Here is a 26,483-nt window from a genome sequence, read left to right on the forward strand (position 1 = left end):
GAATGGATGGATTAATGAATGGATAAATGGCTAGCTGGCTGGCTGGCTGGCTGGCTGGCTGGCTGGCTGGCTGGATGGATGGATGGATGGATGGATGGATGGATGGATGGATGGATGGATGGATAGTATTTAGTAAAAGGTTTGATGAATGGTTGGGTTGGATTGGATAAATATGTAAATGAAAAAAAAAATTAGAGAATGAATGAGTGTTTGGATCAGTGTGTGGCTTATTGAATAGAATAAGTAACTGCATGGTAGTATAAATTAATAAATAATTGGATGGATGGATGGATGGATGGATGGATGGATGGATGGATGATTAAATGATGCATAAATATGCTGTTCATATTCATAAAATACCGGAAGTATACATGGATAAATAATCACATAAATGGATAGTTGCATGAATCATTTAATAATTGGGTGCATAAGTGGATAAGCTGATAAATGGATGGATGGATGGATGGATGGATGGATGGATGGATGGATGGATGGATGAGCTCTTTAAATGGATAGAGAATCAAGTGATAAAATAAATAATTGGATGCATAGTTAGATAAATGTATAAAAAGAAAGATGGGTGGAAAGCTGAGTATATAGATTGATAAATAAATGGCTGACTGGATGAAAAGATAAAAAAAAGTTAGACTACAAAATTATAAGCAGATACAAATATTTTTGATGTCTTAAGTTTAGATGCCCAAACAACCAACAACCGTTACCATGTTAGCAGCTTCCCAGACAGCTGATTACCCAGCACGAGACTCCTCATGGCTACATACACACACTCACACACCCTTCATTATACTTCTATTAATATGCCCTTTCATAGCACCTGTATCTCACCACACACATTCTGCTTAAATAGCAGCTAAATCTCATCTCTCTTTAATAATGATGTCTGTTTGTCCATTCGTATGTGTGTTCAAAACTTAATCGCTGTTAGTGTGTGCCCAAGTGAGTAATTAATGCCCCTCTATGATCTGGGGAAAAAAAGTGTAATGGGATTAAATCAGCTGACATTTGTAAGTTAGATATTGCTCTTCGATGGTCTAAAAGAAGTTTGAAGAACTGCTTTTCTTAAATTCATACAAAAAGAATCATATGGTACAAATAATATATCTAAAATAAGATTCTATCTAATATATATTATTAATATATTTCTACTAATATATAAAATATACAAAATTGTAATGAAACTATGTTGCTCTATTAGCATCTCATTTTATGTGTTTATAATCAAACAATTACATTCTGTCCTGAAAACCTTTCTAATTTTAAAGTAATCCTATTGTAGGCTTAAAATATATTAGGCAATATACTTAGGCAAACTAATTAAGGGATAACATGGTACAGGAGAACACAGTCAGACAGCAGACCAATACCATGAAGCAAATTGGAGGTAGCACCAAAGCAAAGATCATGACCGAATCAATGAGAGCTGGGGAAATTAAAACAAACTATGTGATGAGGAACTGTGACTGCTGGAAACCAAAATAAGCTCAGAACCTGGGAAAGTATTGGCATTCATCATGTTTTGCTGATGGGTGGTAATACACAGCGAAGTGAAAAGAAGCGATGAAGTGATAGACTGTGACAGTGTTTCCTTTCACCTTTTATTTTCAGATGCTTGTTTACAGTGTATGTTTTTCCAAAGCTGGTGGTATGAAATCCATACTATTTTGAGGATTATGAAAAGTCAATAGCATGTTTGTTGACAAAAGGGAAATTTTAAACAACTAAAATAATCTTGGAATAATCTTGGACCACCACATTTAATAGTATAATTTGATATTGTGTGTATATAAATATATAGTTTTATATGTGTCTGGTGGTTGTTTTGTCCTTCATGCTTTCAATGCAATTTAGTAAGACGCCTTTAATTTTTTCTCTTGGTCTCACCGTCACATCTGTTAGATTCATTAATTCGTTTGTATCTTCTCTTATGTTTCATCTTGTCTCTTCTCTCTGTTAACATTCAAGTTTTCTCTCCTTCACTCCTTCATTCTTTACAGGTGCAGTAAATGACACCTGGCCAGATTTTTTAATTGTTTGGTATCTTTACTATGCATTACTTAACAATGATATTATCTTTAAAATTTGGTCAACATTAAGATTTTCCTCCAAGCGGAGACTAAATTCTAAATCATAGCACATTAGGTAGCTTTGCTACTTCACAGTGTCAGATTCCCTAGTTTAAACCTAAGCTTAGGGTCTTGTTGGGTTCCTTGGGGTTTTCCAGGTTTCTCCCACCTCCGAAAAGCACATTAAAAAAATGGATTAGCAAAAAGATTCCTCGCTCTGTGATAAACTGGAACTTGTAATCTTTTAATTACATGACAGTTCTTATGATATACTTCAAATCCACTGCCACTCTGGCCAATGTGTGGACAATACTGGAATAATAATTGGTAGAAACAATAATTAATTTATTAATTATTAATTATAAATCCCAGAAAAAGCTAATCACTTTACTGATGGGAAAATAGGAACAGAAAAGTGTACAAGAATAATTCCCAAAATAGGATCGCAAAGAATCAGCAGATAGGCAAAGAAAGAAATATCTTTAATATAATAATAATATTTCAAAAACTGAAAAGACATTAATTCATGTGAACGGAATCTAGGGCAAGAAGACTGGGACATCATTCTGATTGAAGAAGTGAGTTTGGTTGATATGAGGAAGAGCTTAAAGAATTCAAATGCTATGTAGACATGAGTAGAGAATTCCAGGGAATTTGCCAATCAACCGAGAAACAAAGGACTCTGAAGGAGACAAGGTATGAAATGATTTAAAGATTTATACACCTCTAGTTATTAGGTGCCCAGCTTCTCTAACTCGTTTACAAAACGTTTAATATCTAAACAAACCAGAAATTGTACATGCACCAAAGACCAGGGGTGGATTTAGAAAGAGCCTGATCTTGAATTAGATCTCTTGGTGTATTTCCACTAAGTATACACCCTTAGGATAGGATTCTAAGAGAATGTGCCTCACACAGATAGAGAATGTGGGGTAATACACAGAGAAGGTAATTTGACGACCCAATCAGTGGAATCTAACACCAAATGATAGCGTCTCACATCTGACAGGATTAAAGGTTAGCTCATAGGGACTAATCAAGACTGCACAAGACTACCCTCAGCAGATTCATCAGAATAGAAGGTAGACGTTCTAGCACATAGTAATCAGGATCAAGGTGAAAATCATTACTACCTATTTTGTAGGGTAGAACCAAATGGCAGAAATCGTATACAGAATTTATACTAAGAATAAATAAATTCTCCAGAAATAGGGGGTTTGATTCGCTCAAATTTTAGATTGAATTTTTTTCATGATCATAAAACATTTATATTTCCTGATGGTGTTCATTTCTGACAAAAAAAAAACGCTCAGACAATTTTGATTCATTCAAAAATTGGTTGGTTCCACATCAACAGCCTAAAAATCCATGACATTCCTGAGCAGCACAGAGCTTTGAGGATGGATTTGGACTGAAGTTAATATCAACAGTCTACTACAATGGCTCAGGACCACAGGTTGTAATAAAATCACTGCATACCTTAACAATGATGGAACTGTAATGAAAGGTCCTTTGGTGCCACCCAGATGAGGACGGGTTTCCTTTTGAGTTTGATTCCTCTTAAAGTTTTTTTTTTTCACATACCATCTCATGGATTTTTTTTCTTGCCACACTTGACTCTGGCTTGTTTGTTCATTAGAGGCAAACTTACAATTATAAGGAACAAACTTGTGCATTCTTTTATTACCGCTTTATCTGTGTAAAGATGCTTTAAGACAATGTCCATTGTTAAAAACACAATACAAATAAAAATGCAATTGAATCGAATCGAATCGAATTGAATCGAATTAATTAGAATCGAATCGAATCGAATCGATTCGAATCGAACTGAATTGAATCGAATTGAATTGAATTGCAATTGCTTAGGGGGAGTGGTGGCTCCAGCGGTTAAGGCGCTGGGTTGCAGATCGGAAGGTCTGGGGTTCAAGCCCCGGTATCGCCAAGCTGCCACTCTTGGGCCCTTGAGCAAGGCCCTTAACCCTCTATGCTCCGGGGGTCCCTTACGAGGGAAATATCAAGGTCCGTGACGTGGGGCCGCCTTCCCGTGGGCTCACCACCTGCAGGAGGGACCGTAAGGGACGGTGCTGTGAGGATTGGGCAGCAGTCGAAGGCGGGGGCCTGCTTAGACTGCTGCCCCCGCGACCCGAATTACGGATAAGCGGAAGAAAATGAATGAAAAGGATGAATGAATGAATTGAATTGCAAAGTCCAGGTCTTGAAACAGGACCTACACAATATACTGCAGGCTGTTTAAATGTTAAAGCATGTATATAATTTGTATACATATTTACACACATTCTATTACAGATTACTGTTGTGTGCAGAAGTGGGTTTCTAACCCTGTTTGCTGTAAAATGTACTATAAATCCCTCCTCTTGTTGAGGTTTGCATCCCAAGGGAACAGAATGCCCATGTTTTTGGCCTAACAGCACACCTGAGCCACAAATCAGTGTGTCATGTAATATTTAACTACCTTGCTCACATGTATTTTGGTTATATTTTGCATAGTAAATGTAACCCCTATATAGTTACCACACAAAGAGGAATTAATTTTTTAAAAATTAATTTTTTTTTCTTCTTCCTTCACAGGTGTGTGTCAAACAGTACTTCTGAATTAGAAACGCTAAGGAGATAAGCACATGTCAGGAGTGTCCTATTTTCTATTAAAGTCCCCAGTAAAACAGAATGTGCGCTGAATTTATTTTATTATAAATCACCCTCATTAGCTGTATATAAAGATTCTTGTTTGCTTTGTTTAGATGAGAACATTTTCTTCTCCCAATTCTCAGCCTTTAGATAGCTCTCCTTATATATGTATATCCCATACCAGCTGGGAAAGGTGAAGAATAGGTGAAGGTTATGCTCTCTTGGATCCTTGACCATGTACATCATTAGTAAAAAAAAATTTTTGCAGCTCTTAGAAACCCATATTATCACAATTACCTGATTTCTTTGTGAGTGTTCAATGCAAATAAAATTACAGCATTATGGTTTTTCTGCAATTTTGCCATGGTGGCTCAAAGTGTGATACAGTTTGCCATTCACCATCATTCATTCGGCTGTCTTCAAGTGACAGGTGAAGACCTTCCTCTTACTGAAAAACTTAAACTAACACTTTCCAAGTTCGCTTTGTTAAAAAAAAAAACCCTCAACAGAGTTGTAGGCTGATTTATCTTAAGTTTGTGATCTAGCGCAGTGGTCCCCAACCGGACTGGCACCGGTTCATGGGTCAATTTTTACCAGGCCGCACAGAAAAAATACATAACTTACATTATTTCCGTTTTATTTATTATCTGATTTTGAACAATGTTTTACTTTGGAAAATTAGCGGATTCTCTTTTCTATCGATGACTCACACTTGATGCATGTAAAGATGCCTCGGTCACATGTCTTACCAATATCCGCTACCTTCTTAAAGGGGCTGCTCCGGCCGCTAACACATAATACATTACCGCTAAATTGAAACCCCCAAGCGAGCAAAATAAACAAAAAAACAACACAGTGGATTCACGTTTATTATTATTTTTAGAAAATGCCAGTTTTTTTATTTTGTTGTATTCATCCGCCACACCTTAATGGCTGGTCCGTGAAAATATTGTCCGACATTAATCCGGTCCGTGGTGCAAAAAAAGTTGGGGACCACTGATCTAGCGTACTAGTTTAGATTTATTCATTGCTAGAGACGCAAAGCCATTTTTGAGTTGCTCTGGAGAAGGGCGCCTGCTAAAGGCCGCAAATGTTATTGTATATGTAAATTCACCAAAATACCTGTTAGGTCATACCAAAGCATGTGCAGAAAACAACTCAACTGGGCAGCTATCATAGTTTGGCCCAGAGGATGCATCAGCTTTAACATAAATAGCCTCACTTGTGCAAATAAAGCCTGTGAAAGGGCTGATTAAGAAGCATCAGCTAAAACAGAAACCCCAGCTTGGCAGAGGAAGCCTCTTATTATGAACAAAATTGCCATAACATTGGTAGAAGAAAGCCTTGAATTGGAAAGAATCTTGACTTGCCATGGTATTGGCAGAGGAAGCCATTTCTTTGTCAAAATAAGTCTCATTTTTTAAAAAGAAAAAAGCCCTAGAATGGGCAAAAACCTCAGCTTGGGCAGACAAAGCCTCGGCATTGGCAGAAGTAGCCCCACCATGTGCAAAAGAAACTGCAATATGGGCAATAGCCTCAGCCTAGGGAAAGGAAGCCTCACCATGGGCAATAGAGGGCACAAAATGACCAAATGTTTAAACTTGAGCAGAGGATGCCCCAGCTTGGGCACAAAAAGCTTTAATAAAAAAAAGTCCTTTATTGGATCAAAGATGGCAAAAGTACTGACTACACTTTTTCACTCAAGTTAAAGTAATGAGGTTTGGGCTCTGACTTATACTTAACTAAAAAGTAGCCGTGACTGCTTCCTGTTTTAGGGTCACACTGGTAACTGGACCTCACATCATATTAATATCTTAATACAAAAGAATTTTAGAATTTGTCACCTAATGAATGTTTCGAGGTTGAACAACCACGATATAAAACACAAGCAGAGAAAAGATGATGATGATCAGGTGATCAGTCATGTTTACATCGCTGCCTTCCTCTGTCTCATCCACGTTAGCCCTAACATCTTGTTCTGCCTTGATCGTTGTTTGCTTTTATAAACTAGCCTACTTTCTATGGTGTGTGAGAGCCAGGAAATGATACACCAGTGGTAAATTGAAAAAGCTGTGCAATGACAAGAAATAGATAGACGAGCTGAAAATGGTGCGCAATGAAATACAAAACATTGTTCATGTCACCAAAAAGATTGAAATAGTGAAAAAAATGAATGAGTGAAAGTAAAATGTCTGAAAAATAAACACTGAATTATTATTGAGTATTTATACTTTATTACTTTCCACCTCTGGCTTGGATCGTAGTCTCTTTATAATCAAAATACTCCTCAAATTGGGTAGAGGAAAGTAGGAAGAAGCTGAGGAAAGAAACAATGTCAGTTTAATGTTGTTTTGAGTTTGTAAAAGCTTAGGGTCCCCTGGTGGTCTAGTGGCTAGGATGTGGTGCTCTCAACACTGCGGCCCGGGTTCGATCCCCGTTCAGGGAACCGACCCCAGCCACTCTTAGTGCCGGTCCCAAGCCCGGATAAATGGGGAGGGTTGCGTTAGGAAGGGCATCCAGCGTAAAAACATGTGCCAAATCAAACACGCAGATGATCCGCTGTGGCGACCCCTAATGGGAGAAGCCAAAAGAAAGTTTTTGTGTTTGTAAAAGCTGCTTAGGTATATGAGGAACCGTGTCATCCAATGTCTTTAGTGTGAAACCCATAGTGAGTTATTTGAAGGTAAAAATGTGAAAATGTGCAAAATCACAGCATGTATTCACTACATAGGGTAGTAATTTGGGAGATTTCTTTGTTGTTGCCACACATTAGAGCATTTCTATGGTGAAGACCTTCACTTAAGAATTCACACACTGTACCGGGATCTCCAAATGATGCATCCCAGAGAATAAAGAATACCGGAAATGCCGTTTGGAGAGAATATATAAGGGGTAGGGTGCGATTTTGGAGACACTAGTCTGATTGGTTGAGGAGTTTATGACGCACCAGCAGATGGCAATCCAGTCATTTGAGCGCTTTCCCGCGCAGCTGAGCTTCTCTCCTTCATTCACACCACCGAGAATAACGCACTTTATACTATTCAGTCGACTTTTCCTGATCATCATGGATTCCTGTTCGTTACTCTAACGCTTCATGGTCGGGCAAATGGATGACGGAGACATTGGCATCAAATCGGATCCACTCAAAGACAGATTCCATCTCGTGCGCGCGAGTTCCATTGGCACGTTAATTAGTTCCCTGGAAAGCGCGTGTGCGCGCACGACGTGCTTGGATCTCCAGATGGGAGCGCGCATTTAAGGTTCTTTTCATCTTTTTATTTTATTTTTATTTTACTGTGAAACGTCTTCGGGACTGACTGAACGACTTGTGTCCTCCTGTGTGTGTGTGTGTGTGTGTGTGTGTGTGTGGTCAAACACATCATCGTGACTCTGCTCCCTCTCTTCTCTTCTCTCTCTCTGGGACTCTTCTCGACTAGCTCGTAAAGGTAAGTCATAATAATGATTAAACATATTACACTCAGATGTTTTTTTTTTGTTTGTTTTGTTTTTAGAACTTTACGTCTAAAAATTATGATATAAATATGCTATAGATATCGGAATGCCTTGTTTTGTTTGGAAGGAAATGTAAAGGTCTGTCAAATTTGTAATGCAGTGTCTCAGTCCAGTTTAATAATAAGGAGAAAAAGAAAAAGAAAAGGAAGAAGAATTACCACAATAATAATAATAATAATAATAATAATAATAATAATAATAATAATAATAATAATAATAATAATAATTTAAATTAAAAGCGAGCTTGCGTGCGTTTTCTTAATATTAGCCTGTCATGTTGTTGTCATGTAGACGCGCGCGCCCGTGCCATACGACGCACCTGCGCGTGACTGACAGAATGGCCGGGGAAGGTAAAAAAAAAAAGAAAGAAAGAAAGAAATGTATATATTTTAGAATAGTAAATGTGTAACTTGTATAGCAGTACAGATTTACTGTCCTCTAAAAACATCTCCATATACACCATTATTGTCAAAATAGCTGTCAACAAAAGTGAGTACACCTTTTTCCACTTTACACTTGTAAGTGATAACAGCTGTAGGTCATGTGACTGAGAAAGACCACATGTCCAATTCATCATGTTCATGTTTTTTTCTGCTTGACAGGACCATACAAATTTGTGTATCTTATATTAGAGCAGTTAAAATTTGGTGCTTTGAGTGCGAATCTCTCATACCCTGAAACTGAGTTACAGTACAGTGGCCAGGGTCATATAGAGGTTTTCCAAGACGTCTTCCACTCGGAACAGGACTCGCAAGGGTCCATCAAAGAAGTTTAGTCCTCATGCTGTGCATCAGGCGCAGAAGCTGCTTTAAAAAAACAGAAGCATGAGTGCTACCAGCATTGCTTTAAAGGTTGCAGAAGCGGAAGGTCCCCTTGTCAGTGCTCAGACCATACGCCACACACACACACACTGCAACAAGTCGTTTTACATGGCCATCGTCCAAGAAGGAAGCCTTTTCTAAAGCTGGCTCAGAAGAAAGTCTTTGAATGGTTTGCTGAAGGCAACCTGTCTAAGAGCATGAATTACAGGAACCATGCCTGTGGTCTGATGTGTCTAAGATAAACTTGTTTGGCTCAGATGGTGTCCAGCATGTGTGGCAATGCCCTGGTGTGGAGTACAAAGAAAATAGTATTTTGCTCACAGTCAATCATGGTGGTGGTAGCATCATGGTCTGAGGCTGCATTAATGCTGCTGGTACTGGGGAGCTGCAGTTCATTGAGGTAAACGTGGATTCCAACATGTGCTGTGACATTCTGAAGCAGAACATGATGCCCTCTCTTGAGAAACTGGGCCGAACGTCAATTTTAACATAATAACAACCCCAAACAGACAACCAAAATGACAACTACCTTGCTGAAGGTGCAGGTGATGGAGTGGCCAAGTATGTCTCTAGAACTGAACCCTAATGAGCATCCTCAAGTGAATGCGTCATGTGTTTAACATCCAGCAGCTCTGTGGTGTTATTATGGAGGAGTGGAAGAGGATCCCAGCAACAACCTGTGCAGCTCTGGTAAATTATATGCCCAGGAGGATTAAGGCCGGGTTAGATAAGAATGATGCACACACAAAATAATGACATTTTTGACATGTTCACAGGGTGTACTCACTTTTGTTAATATATATATATATATATATATATATATATATATATATATATATATATATATATATATATATATATATATATATATATATATATTTATTTATTTATATATATATATATTTATTTATTTTTTATCCATGTTTTTTCGAATGTTTGATCTTGCTGGTGCGGGGCCTGTTTAAACGAATGTGTGAATGACACACACACAAAAACACACATATTGGCTGATAAAAGAGAACGAGACACCTGGCGATAGATGATGACTTATATGCTTGGATCTTCACACAGACAATGAGATGGACAGGGAGCCAGTAGGAGACAGACAGACAGGCAGTGGGAGAGAAAGACAAGATGTGAGTAAAAGGCAGACAGACATGCAGTGAGACAGAATACAGGGTGTTTGTAACAGACAGTGGGAGAGAAGGAAAAAAAAAGAAGAAGAAAATGACTTGATGGTGGTAATGGAAATACCATACAGATTTTTCTTTATCTCAATTTTTTTTTTATCTTAATCTCCTTTTTATCTTTCTCTCAATCTCACTTTCTACCTATTTTTCTCTTTCATTCAATCGGTCACACTTTCGGTCACAATATAGAGCGCATATTTTCAGGTTCAGCCATTTTGTTCGTGTGATATCTCATTGCAGAAATGAAGTTCCTTGGATGGTTTATAACCTACAGTATATAACTCTAGCTACTCTCAGATGGAAATAAGCATTTGATAATAACTCAGTAAGAGAAAATAGAAAATGACTGTTTAAAAACACACAAAGTATGTGTGAGTATAATATTGTTATACAGTTTAACAGTATACATTTTATGAACAATAATACCGGAACACCTGACTTTTCCAGCTATATGTGATTCTTCCCCGAACTTACCACAAAGTTGGAGGTACGCAATTGTATTTTTTTCTTTTTTTTGATGCAGCAGATAGAATTTATTTCTGTCACTTGAACTATGAGACCTAAAACTGTTCCAGCATGACTATGCACCTGTGCACAAAGGCAGTGTCATGAAGATATGGTTTACATGGGTTGCAGTGGAAGATCTTGAGTGACCTGCTATCGAGCTCTGACCTCAAACCTATTGAACCCCTTTGGTATGAATTGCTGACTGCACCCCAGACCTCCTCGCCTCACGCTACTTCAGTACCTGAATTTACTAATGTCCTTCTGAAGCACACTTCAAAAAGAAAAGACTATACTATGTTATCTGAAATATACAGACACACGGGTAATATTTCTTGATGTTCTATTAATTTATTTGCATGCCTAATTAATTAAATTTAACGAAGCACATCTTCAAAAATAAGCATACCAGTCCAGACATTAATCTTAAAGAATCAAGGGAGGCATAATCACAGAGACTGGAACTACAGAGACCGCACAGACCACAGACGATTAATAAAATAGGGAGAGAGTTAATGTAGGCTGGAATTGTACCACAAGCTATTGCATGTTGATGGAAGGGAGCGAAATGCAAAGCAGAATGAGCTTAAAAACTGCAGGGGAGATCTTTTGTTGTAATTTTACACTTTTTAATAAAAAAATTGGATAATTAGTATATAAGTTAAATGCTCTCTAGATATATTGCTCTATAGTAGTAGCTGTGAAATAGAAGACATGGTGTTTTTATTAGTATTAATATTACTGCCGTGCATCAGTTTCATTATCGGCTTTCTGAGTAAGAAGCCAGTCTGAGTTTTATCCTGTAGATGAGAATGGACATTTACAAGGCGACGTGTATGTGGCCAAAATTGTTCAAATGTGTTCTATGGCGCTTCCTCACACACAGAGCGTGAACGTGATTCTGTTTTCTGGAAGGCCTTCTCCATCAGTAAGAGTAAATCGAAGTCTGTTGTTGGTCTATCGCCATTCTCTATATTTAGTTTGCTCGCTAAGCCACTGACAGGTTTGTTTAGATTTGGAGTGTGGAGAATGTCGAGCGTGTCTTCATTCTGACCTCTTGTTTCAGAAGGAAATACGTCAACATATTATACCTAAGATGCAATTTGATATTTAACCCTAATGGCGTGTGCATGCAGGGAAAAAACAGGATGCAAGTAGAAAATGGCAAACTGGAAAAATCATGTAATATTCATTTAATGTTTATATCTATGTGTTTGGTTTAATAATAGAACAGCAAACGGACAGAAAGAGTGCCATTCTATAATAAATAATGAAAAAGAAAACCTACAAACACTACTACATACAACCCTACTGTGATAGCATAAAGAGTTTTATTCCATACAGTACATAACACACACAGTGTCAGAATGAGGTGTATGTTATAGCAGGATAACTGCTTTAAATGCTGTGACAAAAAAGCAACTGGATTTATGTTTGAATTCAACTTGTGGTGTGATAATCATCTGAATGCAAAATTGAAGCAGTGTATTAAGATTTATTATTCTTTTGTTTGTTTGTTAACTAAGTAAATAATGAATTAATTTACTCTGTATTTGTCACTGGTTTAATTCTTCGGTGTCACCATTGGGGTGGATCACAGAGAGAAAACAGGAAATCATTTGCTGAGTTAACATTTCATTCTCTTTCATTACACACACACACACACACACACACACACACACACACACGCGCGCACACACAGAGTTCTCTTCTCCCATCAGTCACTCTTATTAAGTATCTCATTTGGACAAAAGTTTTGGGACACCTGACTCTTCCAGCCATGTGTAATTTTTTTCCAAACTGTTACCACAAGGTCGGAGGGACACATTTGTATAGGATGTCTTTTGTAATGAATGTGAACCCTGACTGCAACCCAGGCCTCCTTTCAACCACGCATCAGTACATGATAGCTGATGGCTGAATGAGCACAAATCATTCACAAATCTAGAAGAACATCTTCCCAGAAGAGTGGAGTTAATTATAATAGCAAACAGGGAGTACATGTGTAATGGGACGTTTAGAAACAATGTTAAGTGGTCTGTATAGTGAAAATTGGCTTGTTGTAGTCTATAATGAGTTTCTGAAACAGCTCAAGCAAGTTTCACATAATAAATAGTGATCGGCCACACTATAGCATTCACTCCGACTTTTGCAGTTTCAACAAGTCTTGCAAGGACATTTTGTTCATTTTTGGTGGTTCTTCAACCAACTTGTCTTTAAAATGTACTCAGAGTATGCATATACTATAAAGGTAATATATAGTATATATAGTATAGTAGTATAGTAAAATATAGTGTTATTTGACAACACAAAACCAGAGGTTCTCCCTTTTTGCTGCTGTTACAGGCTTCAATTCTCTGGAAGGATTTCAAGCTTGTATTTGGAAATTGGTGCCTTTTCAGTGACAAGAGCATTAGTGAAATAAGAAGTGATGTTAAACAGTAAGCTATGGCTTGTAGTTGACTCTCCAGTCACTGAAAAACAACCTCAAACATTTTTTCTTCTCCCTTCTCCAATTGGCACTGTGTGTTCTGGTAGGTGACATTCTCTGGGCATTCACCAAACCCAGATTCATCCATCCGACTGCCAGATAGCGAAGCATGATTCATTACTCCGAAGAACACATTTCATCTGTTTCAGAGTCCAGTGTCAATGCTTTACAGCCAACATTTGGCACCACGCATAGCGAGCTTTGCTTTGTGTGTAGCTGCTTAGCTATGGAAACCTATTTTATGAAACTCCTGATTCACAGTTATTGTGCTGATGTGAGTGATGCACCAGTGAATGATTCAAAAGAGGATCAGCGATTTTTCCTTCTCACTAAGTAGCACTCAATAGTCACACTCTGTGAGTCTGTCTAGTCTACTGCTTCGTTGCTGTTTTTGGCTTCATGATGATGCTTCCATTTCCAGATCTAGCCAGGCAGGAATGCCCCAATCGGACTTGTGGTGATCATGGAATCCTGTGCCATGATTAGAGTCTACAGCTGTTTTAATAATGCATTTCTGTTTTAAAAAATCAACAAGCAGCCAAATAAAAAAAAATGTCTGTCCTGACATGCAAAAAGCTCCTGCATTAGTGGAGAATGCCGTTAGTCAGCTAATGAATATTAATAAATGTCGGGGCGCATCAGGAAAACGGTTTATGGAAACAATCTCTGAAGATTGTATATGCACATGACTTTCAGCATAAACATCTCCTGAGACACATTTCCTAGATGTTTATGAATAATGCAGTAACGCACACAAACGATAAGAAGTAGGACCTTTAGAGGATGATTCTCCCGGATTTATGTGTGCGCGTGTCTGTGTACTCTTTCGGAATGTTTTAAAGAGAGTGTGGAGTGTATCCTCTTCAATGATAATACAGGATTTGGCTTAAGTCCAGCAGGTCTGTGTTTGTGTCCCCTTTCGTCCTTGCAGGTTTGATGGAGAGAGCCTGATTGGACGAACTCCAGAGATGCATCAGATGCTCTTGTATCGCTATATAAGCAGTTCGACTGTCGCTCCACACCCTGTGTGTAGAAACTAGGGGTGTGCAATGTTGAAAAAAGCTAGGTCGATATTTTCTGGGATTTTGCTGTGGTGAAATTGGGAATACTTCATGCAGCGTTTTGATTGGCTTCAGAGAATGAGTGACAATCAATAATATGATTTTGCATATTGTTAAAACAACAATTACGATATCATCGCATACGAAATGTATCGCACACCCATTGTAGTAGCAGCTTCATATTTTCACACATGTCTGACAAGCTAGTGGTGAGAAATCTGATAAATTCTCTCAAACCAGATATGGTTTGGTTGAGAACAATCCCGATTTAGCCCTGGCTCGTGTTTCAAGCAAATTTGCTTGAATGATGATTGCACTATTGAAATTGGTTGTATGGTTCCTCAAGGGGTGAAGGAATCTCCATTTTTACTTTACATTGTGCATTTCAGTGGCAGCACACATGCAATCAGAAACATGGTATCATAGCAGAACAGAAAAATAGACCTCTAGCATATTGTCAACTTAACATATTATCAGGAGGAGCTTGTGTGACAGCTGCCCTTGCTGTCCCCCATCCAAAATGTACTTGCGAGTATAATCAGTGTGCGGGAAACAGAACAGCTGCAATATGATGAATCTCAGCGGCGTGCTGAACATCGCTCATTGCTCATCAGATTTTTCCTCAACTGGTTTTGAGACGATGGTGACAGAGCGCCTTGTTTAACACGTCGCTCTGAAATCGTTCACCTTGTTCATGCAGTAAAGGGTGTAGCGAATTTCGCATATAACAAGTTATAATTGCTTATAAATATTTAAATTAAATCTTAAAATTAACGGTAATAGAATCAATGTTTTTTTATCTGTTCATCCACTGAGCAGACAGTATAATCGTTTATCAATTGTAGAAAAGGTTATCTCCCTGGCCAAGAAAAAAACAACTCCCCACTTTATACCGTACGATTTGTAATTTAGAATGTAGCAAAATCAGTATTCAGTGACCTCAAATTGAAAGCAGCACTCATGGACAATCACGTGAACATAAGGCGTTTAATGAATTGGCGTATGTAACACAGGACTAAACACAAACATACATATAAGGAAAGAGAAACTAGGAAAATGGAGAGAGAGAAAAAAGGAAGAGAAAGGAATGGCACGTTTAACCTCAATTGACCACAACCTAATTAGAATCATCAAGGGATCAAAATTCAACCCAGCCATTATGGATGCACAAGCCAGTGCACTCTTAGTGCCGGTCCCAAGCCCGGGTAAATGGGGAGGGTTGCTTTAGGAAGGGCATCCAGCGTAAAATATGCGCCAAATCAAATATGCGGATCACAAATGAGAATTTCATACCGGATCGGTCGAGGCCCAGGTTAACAACGACCGCCACAGGTATCGTTAGCCGACAGGGTACCGGTGGAAATTGGGCTACTGTTGGCCGAAGGAGGAGAAGGAGAGGAGGAAGACGTCTACAGAGACGGCAGGGAAAGGAGCAGTGTAGGAGAGTGGAGGTTCGGGTTGGTACTTTGAATGTTGGTACTATGACGGGTAAAGGGAGAGAGGTAGCTGATATGATGGAGAGGAGAAAGGTAGATATGCTGTGTGTTCAGGAGACCAAGTGGAAAGGGAGTAAGGCCAGGAACATTGGAGGTGGGTTTAAACTGTTTTATCATGGTGTGGATGGAAAGAGAAATGGTGTAGGGGTGATTCTGAAGGAAGAGTACAGTAAGAGTGTAGTGGAGGTGAAGAGAGTTTCTGATAGGGTGATGATCGTGAAGGTGGAAGTTGAAGGGATGATGATAAATGTCATCAGTGCCTATGCTCCACAAGTTGGCTGTGAGATGGAAGAGAAGGAAAGATTCTGGAGTGAATTAGATGAAGTGGTAGATGGTGTACCTAGGAAAGAACGATTGGTGATTGGGGCAGACTTTAATGGGCATGTAGGTGAAGGGAACAAAGGTGATGAGGAGGTGATGGGTAGGTATGGTTTTAAGGAGAGGAATGTGGAAGGGCAGATGGTGGTGGATTTTGCTAAAAGGATGGAAATGGCAGTGGTGAACACTTATTTTAAGAAGAAGGAGGATCATAGGGTGACGTATAAGAGTGGAGGAAGGTGCACACAGGTGGACTATGTGCTATGCAGGAGATGCAACCTAAAGGAGATTGGAGACTGTAAGGTGTTGGCAGGGGACAGTGTAGCTAGACAGCATCGGATGGTGGTCTGTAGGATGGTTTTGGAGGCGAAGAAGAAGAGGAGGAGAGTGAGGACTGAAAGAAGTATAAGATGGTGGAAACTGAAGGAGGAAGAGTGTAGTGTGAGGTTCAGGGAAGAGGTCAGACAGAGGCTCAGTGGTGTTAAGGAGGTGTTGGATGATTGGGCAACTACTGCAGGAGTGATGAGGGAGGCAGCTAGAAAAGTACTTGGTGTGACATCTGGAAATAGAAAGCAAGACAAGGAGACGTGGTGGTGGAATGAGGAAGTGCAGGAGAGCATAAGGAGAAAGAGGTTGGCAAAACAGAAGTGGGACAGACAGAGTGATGAGAAAAGTAGGCAGGAGTACAAGGAGATGCGGCAGCAGGGTAAGAGGGATGTGGCGAGAGCCAAGGAAAAGGCATATGAGGAGCTGTATGAGAGGTTGGACACTAAGGAAGGAGAAAAGGATTTGTACCGATTGGCCAGGCAGAGGGACCGAGCTGGAAAGGATGTACTGCAAGTTAGAGCAGTAAAGGATGGAGAGGGAAATGTGTTGACTAGTGAGGAGAGTGTGTTGAGAAGGTGGAGGGAGTATTTTGAGCAGCTGATGAATGAGGAAAATCAGAGAGAGAGAAGGTTGGATGATGTGGAGTTGGTGAAGCAGAATGTGGATAGGATTAGTAAGGAGGAGAGCAGCGATTAAGAGGATGAAGAGTGGAAAGTCGGTTGGACCAGATGGCATATCGGTAGAAGCGTAGAGATGTTTAGGAGAGATGGCAGTGGAGTTTTTGACCAGATTGTTTAACAGGATTTTGGAAGGTAAGAAGATGCCTGAGGAATGGAGAAGAAGTGTGCTGGTACCGATCTTTAAGCATAAAGGAGATGTGCAGTCTTGCAGTAACTACAGGGGAATTAAGTTGATCAGTCACACCATGAAGTTATGGGAAAGAGTAGTGGAAGCCAGGCTGAGAGAAGAGGTGACCATCTGTGAGCAACAGTATGGTTTCATGCCGAGGAAGAGCACCACAGATTCCTTATTTGCATTAAGAATGTTGATGGAGTTGTATAGAGAAGGACAGAAGGAATTGCATTGTGTATTTGTGGATTTAGAGAAGGCGTACGACAGGGTGCCAAGAGAGGAGTTGTGGTATTGTATGAGGAAGTCAGGTGTGTCAGAGAAGTATGTGAGGGTGGTGCAGGACATGTATGAGGACAGTGTGACGGCAGTGAAGTGTGCAGTAGGAACGACAGACTGGTTCAGGGTGAAGGTTGGACTGCATCAAGGATCGGCCCTGAGCCCTTTCCTGTTTGCAGTGGTGATGGACAGGTTGACGGACGAGGTCAGACAGGAGTCTCCCTGGACTATGATGTTTGCAGATGATATTGTGATTTGTTGTGAGAGTAGGGAGCAGGTTTAGAAGAGCCTGGAGAGGTGGAGATATGCACTGGAGAGAAGGGGAATGAAACTCAGTAAGAGTAAGACAGAGTACATGTGTGTGAATGAGAGGGACGGCAGTGGAGTTGTGCGGTTGCAGGGAGAAGAGCTGGAGAAGGTGGAGGAATTCAGGTACCTGGGTTCAACAGTGCAAAGTAATGGAGAGTGTGTTAGAGAAGTGAAGAAAAGAGTGCAGGCAGGGTGGAGTGGGTGGAGAAGAGTGACAGGAGTGATTTGTGATAGTAGGTTATCTGCAAGAATGAAAGGGAAAGTTTATAGGTCTGTGGTGAGACCTGTGATGTTGTATGGATTAGAGACAGTGGCATTGAGTAAAAGACAGGAGGTGGAGCTGGAAGTAGCAGAGCTGAAGATGTTGAGGTTTTCATTGGGAGTGACGAGGATGGATAAGATCAGAAATGAGTTTATTAGAGGGACAGCGCATGTAGGATGTTTTGGTGACAATTTGAGGGAGGCGAGATTAAGATGGTTTGGACATGTGCAGAGGAGGGACATGAATTATATTGGTAGAAGAATGCTGAGGATGGAGCCACCAGGTAGGAGGAAAAGAGGAAGGCCAAGGAGGAGGTTCATGGATGTGGTGAGGGAAGACATGCAGGTAGTTGGTGTAAAAGAGGCAGATGTAGAGGACAGGGTGGTATGGAGACAGATGATCCGCTGTGGCGACCCCTAATGGGAGCATCCGAAAGAAGAAGAAGAAGAAGAAGGGATCAAAATTCACCTTAATAAAGAAGCTCGAATTTAAACGCGCATCAAGACAGCTGGTTCAACAGTTACATGCATTGGCTTTCTTGCTGAACAAGAGTACAGATGTGGTGGACAATGGAGATTCTTGATGGGTCCGTTAGAAGGAAGTTTTCAGGCGATGTTCTTGAAGGTAAAGCTGCCGGAAGATCTGTCTCAAAGGGTTTGAATCCCGCCTCAAAGAGGGTTTAAGTCACGATTGGTGGGTGTTCAGGACATTTAAAGGTCCCCTAGCCACACTTATCTTTGGTGGAATGGCCAATACAAGGTATGAACTTTTGAGAGGGAAAAACTTTCTTTGTCTCTGTTAATAGCCTGCTTGCATGTTTATGGCTGGTCTGGAGAGCTGATGAAGTTTTATTCAAAGTGTATTAAAAGCAGTACGGTACAACCATATAGCATACATCATTGTTTAAGAAATAGAGAGCAGATGTTCCTGGTATGTTTTTTGTAATATGTTTTATGTTACATACAGTGGATCATCCGTCTACATACTACTTTGTCCTCTATATCATGTCTTCCCTCACCACATCCATAAACTCCCCCTTGGCCTTTCTTCTTTTTCTCCTTCCTGGTGGCTCCATCCTCAGCATTCTGCTACCAATATACCCTGTGTCTTTCCTCTGCACATGTCCAAACCATCTCAATCGGGCCTCTTTCACTTTGTCCCAAAATTGTCCTACATGTGCTGTCCCTCTAATAAACTTATTTCTATACTTGTCCATCCTCTTCACTCCCTATTGAAAATCTCAGCATCTTTAGCTCTGCTACCTCCAGCTCTGAATTAATTCAATTCTGCTTGGAATTCACTTATCTCACTCTCACCACAAATCACAATATCATCTGCAAACATCATAGTCCACGGAGACTCCTGTCTGACCTCGTCCATCAACCTGTCCATCGCCACTGCAAACAGGAATGGGTTTAGAGCCGATCCTTGATGCAGTCCAACCTCACCCTTGAACCAGTCTGTCATTCCTACTGCACACTTTACTGCTGTCACACTTTCCTCATACTTGTCCTGCACCACCCTCACATACTTTTCTCACACACTTGACTTCCTCATACAATACCACAACACTTTCTCTAGATCCACATTCTCAAAGCTAATATTGCATCTGTAGTACTCTTTTTCAGCATGAAACCATAATTTTGCTTAAGATGGTCACCTCTTTCTTTTAGCCTGGCTTCATAACCTAATGGTGTTACTGATCAACTTATTCTCAGTAGTTACTACAGGTCTGCACATCACCATTATTCTTAAAAATCTGTACCAGCACACTCCTTCTCAATTCCTCAGGCATCCTCTCGCCTTCCAGATTTTATATATACAATATATACATATATTTATTTTTTCCAACATTGTTACAGTTTGATACAAAGTTATTAAGATATGAGTCTATTGTTATTAATTCTTTAATAAAGTTTTTAATTCACTTATCTTTGTAGGTTGGTTATTTGTCACTTATGGTATCGAATTTAGCAGGTATTACCTTTTGGAATTGTTCTGGTCCCCATTGTTCAAGATTAATGTGTAGGCTAGGCCATGTCTCGACGCATCTTCATCGTAAGTCGGGGACTAACTTTACATCATTTTCATCCTAATAAGTGAGCCGTCATGGCCAGGTAGGCGGAGTCGAACTAAAAGAGACCATGTCCATTAGGATAAACTCATGAACTTTTGATACTTTCCAGTCTCTGAGTTCACTTCACCTCTCTACTTGTTTCTCTCGTTTGACAGATGTAAGGTTTTCCTCGTCACATTTAGTTGATTGTTTTTGAATGGCAGCATGCCTGCAATAGATAATGACTGCAGCCGAAGGGCGAAGCGAGAATGGAAACAGCTCGGCTAATCGACACACTTAATTATTTCCTTCCCAACCTATTAATGAGTCAATCCTCACGTATCTGACAGCGTAGGAGTAAATGCATTGCACTTCCACAACCCTACTAAACATTCTTTCAATTGTTCTCTGTTTTGTTTGATTATTTCTTAGGTGGGGTTTTTTGGCTAGTTTTTTTTATAATTGTTGCTAATTATATCCTTGTCCTGCTTCATTTTCACGTTTCCTGGCTAGCAGCGTAATTCTGCTTGGAATGTGTCAGAGAGCGGACAGGCGATGTTAATCTGACTGATATAATCCACCTCATCATCTGTCTGAATTACCCTTCATTTAACAGGCCTGTGACAAATCCAATCCTAATGTAGCACACACACACACACACACACACACACACACACACACACACACACACACACACACACACACACACACACACACACGCTACACAATCTTACATTTCCATGACACCCAGTGACGTTTATTTAGATTCTGTTACATCACCAGACCTTTCAACCTCTCTACTACGAGTAATCTACCCGGGAAATATATGACACTGGAGCAATTTAAGATCTCTAACAAAACAAGAGTGAGCCGGTCGACATTTAAGTGTTAGGTGTTTCTCCTGTATTAAGACCTTTTCACGTATTGTTACGGTAAATGATGACTGATTGTCAGTGTGTCAATGTGTTTTTAATATCAGTGTGCTTAAGAAGGTCCTGCAGTGTTACAATGAAACTTAAGATGTAGCACTTGATAATAATAATAAATAAAAGTAAATGTTTAAGATTTCTAGGTGATTATGTAGTTAAATGCAGAGTTCAACACTCAGCACTGTGAAAAATGTGAAAAGTGTTTATTACTTGTAGTTTTTAATGGCTACATTTCCTGACTACAAACCGGCGCAGAGAAACAGGAACTTTTGAAAGAAGGAGTTGGCAACGCTAGGACATGGGAGTTGTTTGGAATTGGTGCGAGCTCATTTAGTACCCATTGAGCGTTCGCTGTCATCTTTTCCTGGAATGGTGATAGCGTGAGTGCTGCTCAAAGGGAATTTCTGTGTTATTACCAGAAATTGTTTAGAACATTGACATGAGTTACCATGATTGTGTCATGGCTGCGTAATTTCGAAGAAACAGCTCAACACAGTGACGATGCGTGGGACCTCTTTTTTCAAGGCTGAACACATTCGATCTAAATTAGCGGACGGGACCCAATCATGACGTCCTAACTGGTAATGATGCAGAATTTCCCTTTGCACAGCATTCGCATTACCGCAATTCTTATAAAAGGTTTTACAGTGAACGCACATTCCGCACCAATACACCGCTCCATTATAACTAATGGCAAGGGCTTCTAAACGAGCTCGCACTGGTTCCAAACAATTACCAATGCCACAGGCTCGCCAACTCCCAGTTCCAAAATTTCCTCTTTCCCTGTGCCACCCACCACATACTCCTGTACTTTCCCTGTACCTAAAATGTGGTAAGTTCCATTTTCCTGTTTTTAATTTTGGGCTACCAGACAATTAAGCCTGCGTCCACAATAATCTGGACAGATCTGATGAAAACATGCTTTAAAACGCTTCTCATTTACTATATTTTGGCAAATTTTAACATTTTCAAAATCTTGCTCCTCCACTATGAAACATTAACCTGTGGTATTTCCATCAATGGCTTATTTACTGTCTATTCCTTCAAATTGAATGAGCAATGAGAGCAATGAGAATGAGGAGGAGGAGCTGTCGCTGCTGGTATCTCCCGCAGTGACAGTGACAAAGAATGTGTAATTGACAAGCTGATGTAGATAGAGGGATACAAATGTTCAATTTTTAATCACTGTGTAAGCATTTTCAAGATGGTGAAGATACTTAGCTTTACGGAAAATGTATGGAATATGTTCATACCAGAGTGGCCGGCTTTCTTAAGTCTTAATGTGTTAAAAACTGAGCTACCACTTCCTAATACCTGCTTTAGCATGTGAACTCGAATATAATTATGCCAATTGGCAGACACCCTTATTCAGAGTGACTTGCAATTATTTTAGTTCCTATCATTGGCATGTAAAATAAACGAATAAAAATTGATTTTATTTTTCCCAAAACCTCTTTTATAAGTCAAAACAGTGGACGAACTGGAACATTCGATTTAAAATTTTGAATAGTCGTGCACACTCCAACAGTCTGACAGGATTCAGAAAGACTTAAACTGAGCTCAGAGACACACAGGTGAGGCCTGAGACCCTCCTGTCATAAAGCTGAAAGAACTGTTAATAAAAACACTTTTTAAATGTCAGTGCATGTAATCATTAATGCAGCCAACAGAAAATGCCAAGATCCTTTAAGTAGCAATGTTGCCAATATCGTGGTATATTTTCTATAACTGATTATCGACACGTTCTATCATGGGATTGAGGTATCTCAGAGCCTGCAGTGGCAAGTTCATTAATATTTTATTCGGACACAGCAATCAACGCTGGAACCAATTCTGCACTGACTGATCTTTCCAGTTCAGCCTGCAGGGACACTTTCATACAAACAATTTGGAACTAGCTGCAGTGTTGTACATACAAGAAAGAGCTGTTTATTTATTTCATGTGCACAGGTTATTTTTTTTGTATATTCCATTGATGTTAAGTAAGTACTTGCATGCATTTAATATGTTGTGATTTATTCTGTACCTACATCATTTAGAAATGTTAGTGTTAGTGGTGTTATTCAGGATTTAAGTACTGAATAATTGTGAGACAGCATGTTTAAAGTGGCAATTATTGTTGATTAATCAAGTGTTGAACGATGATTCGTGGTGACGGTCAGGTTTTGAGCGGTGATTACTGGTGATGTTCAGGTTTTGAGCGGCGATTCGTGGTGATGGTCCGGTTTTGAGCGGTGCTTAATGGTGATGGTCAGATTTTAAGCTGTGATTAGTGGTGATGGTCAAGTTTTGAGCGATGGTTAGTGGCGATGGTCAGGTTTTGAGCGCTGATTCGTGGTGATGGACAGGTTTTGATCAGTTATTCGTGGTGATGGTCAGGTTTTGAGCAGTGATTCATGGTTATAGTCAGGTTTTGAGCTGTGATTAGTGGTGATAGTCAGGTTTTGAGCGGGGATTCGTGGTGATGGGTCAGGTTTTGAGTTGTTTTTAGTGGTGATGGTCAGGTTTTGAGCTTTGATTAGTGCTGATGGTCAGGTTTTGAGCGGTGATTTGTGGTGATGGTCAGGTTTTAAGCAGGGATTTGTGGTGATGGGTCAGGTTTTGAGTTGTTTTTAGTGGTGATGGTCAGGTTCTGAGCTTTGATTAGTGCTGATGGTCAGGTTTTGAGTGGTGATTCGTGTTGATGGTCAGGTTTTAAGTGGTAATTACTGGTGATAATCAGGCTTCAAATGGTGATTGGTCAGGTCTTTTGGTTATTAGTGCAGATAGTCAGGGTTTAAATGGTTTTAGTAGTGAGAGTCAGGGTTTTAGTGGTTATTAGTAATAATGGACAGGTTTTTATTGGTGATGGTCAGGTTTTTAGTGGTGAGTGGTCGGGTTTTGGCTATTGATTAGTCAGGCTTTAAAGGGTTATTAGTGGGGATGATCAGATGTTTACTGGTGATCGAGCAAGTTTTAAGTGGTTAGGTTTTAAATGGTGAATAGCAAGGATTTTAGAGACGATTGGTCAGGTAATGATTGGTGTTTGGTCAAGTATTGAGTGGTGACTGGGCAGTTTTTGAGTAGTAGTTTGTCAGGATGTCAGGTTAAGTGTTAATAAGTTAAGGTTAAGTGTTAACAATCGTGGTGATTGGGCAGTTTTCGAGTGGAGATGGGACAGATTTACCACACTTGCTACTCTGATAAATAAGTTAAATTCCAATTTGTAATTGGCAAACTGAAGATATAAGGGTTTTGGTCTGAAATGTATGTTCTCAATGCACTTATATTTATTCAATATTTATTTGAAATATTTATTTGTTTCTATTTTTCATTAAAGGTGTCACCCTCAGCCTGACTATCATCAGAACACTGAAAATTGTAGAACATATAATATCTTTTAAAGATAGCTCCCTTTTAGCTCCACTACTCCGATATCAGGGGACCAGCACAACTAAAGAGAATGATCATATTTTATTTACATTTTCCCCTTGGAGCTTTTTTGAAAACAAGGTTCTTGTCCTTAACAGCTTCTGGTAGTGTCATATCATGGATCATGTGGTGAGTCTGTTCAATGCCACGTTCTGCTGTTTTAAAAGCAAACATGAAAGAAATAAAGTGTGAATCTTTGAACACTTCATCATTCAAGACCATGCCAAAGGTGAGGAATCATCTTTTATTCATAGAGTTTCAATGTGAGTGTGTGAGTTTGCTGATCAGTGGTTTGTATGATTTAAAGCCAGTGAAGTCAGTTATTGTGTTCAGACTAAAACACATGTGGTGTTGAAGTTTTTCAGGCTTTGGTTCCTAGTAGAATATGGTAAGAATCACATCGATGTAATGCAAATTGTACATTGAAAGCAGTTGATTGTGCATCAAGCCTGAGTAAATGCCCAGGCTGTGATTGAGACAAGCAGATTACATTTCTGGGGTCAGTTTTTATTTCAGTTGCCTCGATGCTATATGTAAAGGGTTTATATAAAAAGAGAGTTTTAGATGCTGCTAAGTATATTTATGAAAGACAGTTTGAATATAAAGGAGTTTCCTAAAGGTCTCAGGGACTAAGTTATTAATCAACACTCAAGTGGAAAAAGTTACAGAGTGATAGCAAAGAGCTTAATTGTCCCTGTCAGTACAATTTGTTTGATGATATGCAAATGGTCTCGCAACTAATCATCTCCAGACAAATGAACCACTCAGGATTTTACAGCACACTAAAAGGCTAATGATAAATAAGACAACCCATTAATTATGCAAAAAGAGTTGCAGGATAACCTGAAAGCAGCAAGAACAAGAGTTACATGTATGCAATGCAAGACACCTGGTCCTATACCTTAGTTAAAGTGCCTTGCCAGTAATTCAGTAACTCTGAAAAAGTTGAATGGAAAGGTGTAATGGGATATACTAGAGGTGAATTCAATATTATCAGGAAACTGAATCTGGGCTGAAGAGGGATGTTTCAAAAAGAGAAAGACCCCAAATGTACAACCAAGTTAACTCAAAAAGACTTTACCTAGCTTTGTCAATTTCCTGACCTGAATCCTGTTGTCTTAGAAGGATTGTGATATTGCTGTTGTACAAGAGGGACCAATGTTTCCTTGAATTGATGATGATGTCCCTCAGGAGTGCTCTAAAATGAAATGACAGTGCTGCAAATAAACACTAATTACTTGTAATCATAGACGTGTTTGTGACAATGTACAGTACTAATGTAACTCATTTGTGGTGTTTGGATGTTGTCCCTTTTTCATTTAGTTTATTATTGATTTGTTTGTGAACATATAATTTATTTATCTGTTTATGCTTATGATGCATACTTTGGGCTCATATTTTATAAGTATAAATTCAAGAGACATTCCCTCCACTCCTCTAAACGTTTAATTTCTTCCCCCATACCATCAGGATCCCCCCTAAAACCTTTTTGACATCTTTAAGCACTGATCTCACTGATTTGTCCTCTATATCTACCACATGCACCCATTTTTGTCCATGTAAATTCTATCAGGGTCTCCTTATTTATAATCTTAATATCTTCCACGACCCAGACGATGGTGAGTTCGGTTAACGATATTGTCTATTTTTTATGGAAGACCTAAAAATAACTCAGACAGTAAATACCATTGCGTCGTCCATGGCTGATTAGGAACTCATAACTAACAGGGATATTTGCAGATGTGATTAGCCAATGTGAAATCATATTTAGTAATGTTAAGAGAGGAAAAGCAGACAGAGACTGTGGACAGGGACAGACCTCACTAGCTTCATCAGTTCTATTAGATGTGAAGATGAGATTTGTGCGGCTTCATTGGGAGGCGAATGTTTCATGTCATCTGAAGACATTTATCAATAATTCGGAATTATTATTGATT

The 26,483-nt window shown here is 39.4% G+C and overlaps 1 protein-coding gene and 1 long non-coding RNA gene across 5 annotated transcripts in view; one reads left to right on the top strand and one right to left on the bottom strand.

Annotated features, from left to right (window-relative positions):
• Positions 1–26,483, bottom strand: part of LOC310727961 — a 222,422-nt gene that overhangs the window by 137,386 nt on the left and 58,553 nt on the right. The gene's annotated exons all lie outside the window — the stretch shown is intronic.
• Positions 7,670–26,483, top strand: part of chrm3a (cholinergic receptor, muscarinic 3a) — a 184,547-nt gene continuing 165,733 nt past the window's right edge. For 2 of the 4 annotated variants that reach the window (XM_083544693.1, XM_083544696.1), the window contains exon 1: positions 7,670–7,990. The gene's annotated coding sequence lies outside the window, so the exon portion shown is untranslated. Of the gene's footprint in view, positions 7,991–8,147; positions 8,177–10,147; positions 10,201–26,483 lie in introns of those variants that run through there. The other 2 variants (XM_083544695.1, XM_083544694.1) reach the window with 2 other exon arrangements.

This window comes from Silurus aristotelis (assembly GCF_946808225.1).
Source record: "Silurus aristotelis genome assembly, chromosome: 6".
NCBI classification, from domain to species: domain Eukaryota; kingdom Metazoa; phylum Chordata; class Actinopteri; order Siluriformes; family Siluridae; genus Silurus; species Silurus aristotelis.